Raw genomic sequence first — 6000 nt, 5'->3', positions numbered from 1 at the left:
TTAATTGGAAAATTTCAAATTTTTTTGAATAAGCTGTAACAATCTGGATCGTTTTGATGCAAATTTTTATTAAAAAGTTATCATATTATCTAACGTCATTACATATATCTTATCACAATTCGACCAATCGATAGCGTGTGAGTATGTGTATACTATCAGTGAAGTTAAATGTAGAGGTTGTTTTAAATCAAAACTTAAACTTATTTTAATTAAAGGTAAAAAAGTGAAAACTTAAACTATTTTATAACAGATATATTTTTTCAATTAAAAAAAACTTAAGTTATCGTAATGCCATTAGATGTACAATATTTTTGGTTAATCCTTCAGGAGCATACGCAAACAAATTCGAGGGTTTTCCAACTCTGGAACACGCAATATATGATTGACCGTGAGAAAGGCACGGGTTTTCTAAATCTAAGCCACAAATTGTCATTGTTTGACCTTGTGACTTATTAATAGTCATATCAAATGCTAAGAGGATTGGAAATTGCAAACGTTTGAATGGTATAGGCGAATCTGAAGGAATCATTGGGATCCGCGGTATAAGTACAACTTCACCTTTAAATTTTCCACTTAAAATAGTTGCTTCCAAAATGTTACCCATGATTTTTTTTATGACCAGTCGCGTGCCATTACACAATTTTGGAGCATTCAAATTTCTAAGCAAAATTATAGGTGAATCAATCTTCAATCGCAAATTATGGGGTGGCATTCCAGGTAAATCCAGTGAATTTAAAAACTCGGCAGGATAATTGACAACTTCATCAGGATTCACTACCCAGGCAATGATTGTTGTACTTTAAAATTGATTGCGTCAACATCTAAATTTTTTGCGGCCAAAATAGCTCGTTTACGTAGCCATGCATGATTAGTATAATTATGTGGCAAATCTGGAAAGATACTTTTTATTAACTCCTCTTTGGTAGGCACCATGTTGCAAAAATTCTGTGGGAGTCGAATATATTGTGTATCTTCATAGAATGGAATTTTACCATTGCCAATGTCTAACAGTTGTTCAGAGAATCTTGACGCTAATGGATCATTTTGAAGTTGAACACGCATATTAAGAGTAAGGCATAATTTACTGACACTTCGCCACAGATAAGACTCTTTCAAACATGATCTGACAAGCAGCAGTAGAGCACTACCAAAAAGCCGAGTATTATCTTTGATATCTTTTAGGGACCTGTCGAGAGCTTCAAGCGAATGCTTGTGGACCATTGTAAATTCATCCCAGATAATAATTTTACATTTTCTCAAAACTTCAGCCATGCCTGAATGCTTCTTTATGTTACACATTGATTCGGTATTGGTATGAATATTCAAAGGTAATTTAAGTGCTGGATGTGCTGTTCTTCCTCCATAAAGTAAGGTTGCTGCAATGCCTGATGAAGTAATTGCCAATGCAATATGATTTTGAGATCGAATGAGCGCAAGTATTAGTGAGATAAGGAATGTTTTACCAGTGCCACCTGGTGCGTCCAGAGAAAAAAATCCACCTTGTTGTGCTGCAATTGACACGTTAATTTGATCATTTCGTTGCTCAGCAGTAAGCAATCGTTCATTGTTAGCAACAAAAGTAGCCAGATAAGTCATATCGAACTGGTGTTCACGTCGCTGTTGATGATATCTGCTGCTTGGCGCTGGCATACCAAAATTCATGAGCGGCATGTTCGAAATAAGAAAACAAATATCCTCAATCATTATTAATGCCTCGTTATATATTTCTGCGGAGAATTCAATACTGAGATTTTGATTAGTAATTCTAATCCGATACAAAATATCCTCACTCATTGAGTCTTTATATTTATTCCACAGAGCAGATGCTTCAGACGGAAAACACGTTGTCAATATTATTGAAAATAATTGACGAATTTGCTGTGGAGATGAACTCAGTGCTGCGTCTGCAAGTGTGAGGTCCCAATGGTTATCATCCTCCAATAAATGTAACTCACGACACGCATCAAATAAAGTGCCGTATAAAGCACCGTTGACTTTTCGTTAACCAATAACAAACGCAGAAAAAAGCATTCGCGTTGCTTAGGAAGAACTGTATATAATCGTCCTAAAGTATTTGTCATAACTATGTCGGCAAATCCTGGGACTGGAGTGCCTCGTTTCCGTGGTTCCCAACTTTTTGATTGTTTATTCCATGTAAAAAATTTAGGAACATCAGTATACATTAATGCCTTTGTAAATTCACCAACAATATCTTGTCGATTACAAAGGTTGAAAAATTCAGTAAGAGTTGTTTTTGGAGCTGTTAAAGCTTGTTGTAGTGCATTCTGTTCGGTGAAATAAACACGCTGTCCATTTGCACACTTCAAAACTTTTCAAACACAATAATAACACGAGATTACAAATTCTATTCAACGACTCTTTTTCCTGCTCCCTATTAAATTATATGTGTATCAAAACAAACTAAAAAAATATTTACAGAAAAACAAAAGTTTTATGACTTTTATTATTTTTATGCTAGTGAGAACCAAAACAATATGGAAATGAATGAGGGAAAACTGGATCCTACCACGTGATTTCCCAGCCAATGAAAATGTAGCTTTAAACGTTTAACGCTTTCTTGATGGAAGTCGCATAAGAAGTATAACTTTTAAGAAGTAGAATTTTTCCCACTCAATAAAAAATTAACTAAAAAAATTGATATTGGACCTAATTGTGAATTTAAACCATTCTCGAATCCTTCTGAAGGTACACAGAAAATTTTATTTAAAGCGGTCCAGCCGCTTAGGAGGAGTTCAGTGACAAACACACGCACAGAGGAAATATATATATAAAGATGGGGCACATTAGGACCGATAATCCTCATAGAACAATCCCTGACGTCTGTAAGCTATTAGAACACAGTTGCAGATCAGGTTCACCCATTCATGGCAACAGTTTTTCCTGTCTGCAACAGTCTGTGGGGGATGGTGTTTACCAACAGAATAATGCACCATGTCATAAGGGTCGAATCGTCGAGGAACATTCCAGTGACTTTCAAGTCATGTCTTGGCCCCCAAATTTACCTGATCTTAATCCAATAGAGCATTTGTGGTCCTACTTGGAAAACCAAATTCTTGCTGCCACGCTACCTCCTCGCAATGTGAGGGAATTGCAGGACCATTTGGTGAGCGCTTGGTACCAGATACCTCAGACTACCTATCAGCACCTTGTGAAATCAATGCCACTGCGGGTGCTAGCAGTTTTGAGGGCTAAAGGTGGTCATTAGCAGGGTGGTTATTAGCAGGGTGGTCATAATGTAATGACTCTTCGGTGTATATACCTTAGTAAAATTTTTCCTAAATTTTTCTAAGGTAATTTGTAGCATAATGTGCGCACACGATAAATTATAAAAAATTATTTACGATTAGATAAAACTTATTATTGCAGCAGTTTAATCACTGCCTGAATACAGCTCACCATAAAACGGTGATTTGACCTTACAGAGCACTAATTCATTGAATGTAACTGCATATTTTTTCGAAAATATAATCTTCTTTCTCTGTTTCCTGCTTTTGTACAAATATTTTCTATTTTAAAAAATAATTTAATTATAAAGAGTTTTTTCTTTTTTTTCCAGGAAAATTTTTTTTATTTCTTTAGCTACGTTATTTTATTTTTTCATTGAGTATGAAAACGGTTATCCTTTTTTTAATTAAATATTTAATAGAAACAACATATTAACAAATAACTTCGATTACACATTTAAGTCGAATTTCACTTTATGTTTAAATGCATTTTAAAAGCCAGATAATTTTTTTTCAACTAAGGCCTTTCAAATTGCTTCCATATACTTAAAACTTATTTCCAGTTTTGTTGATTTATTTCTGATGCTATATATTTTCAATTTACATACAGAACTTATTTTTTGGATACTCATTAAATTAAATTAAATGTTTTTCTCTAATGCATTAAAGTTGATTATAAGCAAGCAAATAAATTGCAATTTTTTTCTTTGCCTTAATAAAAAATGCAATATAAAATTTTATTGTTTACAAATTCTAAATCTTAGTATTTAATAGTTTGTTAGCATTACTGAGTAAAGAAATTCTTGAAAATACCATGAATTTTTTGCAAAATGCTTGCTTACGTATTTGCAATCGCAATTAAAACAATTTAATTTTACAAAAATATTAAAAGTGGTTTAAAAAAAGATACAGTTTCTTATCTATTTAATTTATAATAAACAAACCCATTAGAAAGCAAAACCTTGAAAAACTGTCGAACTTGCTTTGTTAGCTTATTGGATACGAATATATTTCAGTATAGATTTGATTTCGTTTTAAAATAAAAATGTAAAACACTGGGAAACCTGGGAAACCCTTGGTTTGTGTACACTTGGTTACCATTACTCTTGTCCCAAGACCAAATTCTTGATGAAACCATCAAGATATTTTGATGGTTAATGTTGGCTTCTTGATGGCCCAACATTATTTGATGGTAACCATCATACAACAATTCCCATCATGTGGTAACGGATTTTGATGGAGAAAGAAACTTCCATCATTTCGTGTTGAAAATAATAATTTACCCTATGATGGTTAACCAACATGGTTATGTTAGAAATTCTTTGGAGAACAAATTCCAACTTTTCATGATGGAAATATTGCTTTAGTACTATGATGGTCAACCGAAAAGTTATGTTCAAAATTTTTGGGTCAACTTTCATAATTTTATGATGGAAAATGTTGTTTTAATATGGTCAACCATCAAAAGATGCTTGGTATTGGTGAACCAACAACACCCATCATTTGATGATGGGACGCATTATTTTAACATTTAGTAACCTACCAAGTTATGCTTACTATTAATATCGGAGCTTCATTCTTTATTTCATGATAGAATAAGTTAAAATAAACCATAAATGATAAACTATTTCACAATGAATAATAATGTATTCTTCATCTCATGCTGCCAGTATTTTGTGCCTAATATTTTTTAACATATATATAAAGTAATGCTAACATAAAAACTATATTTTACAAATATCGATTTGTTTTGTTATAAATACCAATTGTCTGTTAAATAAATTGAACATTCATTTAACGGAATATACCAGTAAAATTAAAAGTCTATTTTCTTTTAACCGAGAGATAAAGAATAAACCAGCAATGGTGAAATCACTCTCTTCGCTTGCTGTGGTGAGCAGCAAGAATAATTATCGCTTGATTATCTCACCATGCGTCGATCCACTGTTATCAAAGTAACAGTGGATCTTTTCTTGTAAAAGTAAGATCCACTGTTTGCAATGAATGACGCCCCCGCTCACCAAAGCCGAAGCGAAGAGAGTGTGATTGACCAACATAAATCTGAGTCATTTTAAATATCGGGGTGTTGGGCAGTCTTGATGGTGCCAACAAAAACCGTGATATTTTGTGATGAAAAATTATATTGATAACCAGTAAAGTAGGTTGGATTATGATGGAATTTTTTTTTGTTGGCTCATTATAAGGATTGATATGTTCTTGATATGCCCATTATAGAAGTTGATATGGATATGCCATGTTGACCAAACATGAAAAAGCGCCAATTCCTAACTTGAGATGTTGGGCAGATTTGTTGGTCCCATCAAGCTGTTTAGTGGTTAGTATGGAAATTCAAGATGGTAACTATCACGTTTATGTTGGTCTATCAATGGAAAAGAATCATAATTTTTTTGTCTTGGGCTGCGAGCCGAGAAATCATATGATCTAAAATCTATTATTATATATATCAGTATATTAATTACCTACTATACCAGTTCTTGTAGTACCTGTTAACATAATTATAAATATCACTGGTGTCAGTTTTTAACAACCACCCGAATTGGAAAAATGGTTACATTTATCTTTTATAAGAGTCGAAGAAAAAGCAAATAAAGAAAATATATTAAAATTATTGATTTAAATTAGACTGAAATTGTAGCAACGTTATTCAACATCAGCAGCATGAAAGTGAGCTGTTGAAGAAACATTACACACACACTTGTAAATTTTTAAACTCGAAGAAATCATGTTATACATA

At 33.0% G+C, this 6000-nt stretch overlaps 1 protein-coding gene and 1 long non-coding RNA gene across 5 annotated transcripts in view; one reads left to right on the top strand and one right to left on the bottom strand.

The window, feature by feature from the left end:
- Nucleotides 1–6000, bottom strand: part of LOC107456822 (dopamine D2-like receptor) — a 412581-nt gene that overhangs the window by 167803 nt on the left and 238778 nt on the right. The window lies entirely within an intron of this gene.
- The window catches only part of LOC107456823 (uncharacterized), a 63490-nt gene that overhangs the window by 56407 nt on the left and 1083 nt on the right, over nt 1–6000 (top strand). The window lies entirely within an intron of this gene.

Source organism: Parasteatoda tepidariorum, chromosome 5 (assembly GCF_043381705.1).
Source record: "Parasteatoda tepidariorum isolate YZ-2023 chromosome 5, CAS_Ptep_4.0, whole genome shotgun sequence".
Classification (NCBI taxonomy): Eukaryota; Metazoa; Arthropoda; class Arachnida; order Araneae; family Theridiidae; genus Parasteatoda; species Parasteatoda tepidariorum.
The sequence above is the reverse complement of the archived record's forward strand: the minus strand, read 5'-3'. Positions and strand labels throughout refer to the sequence as shown.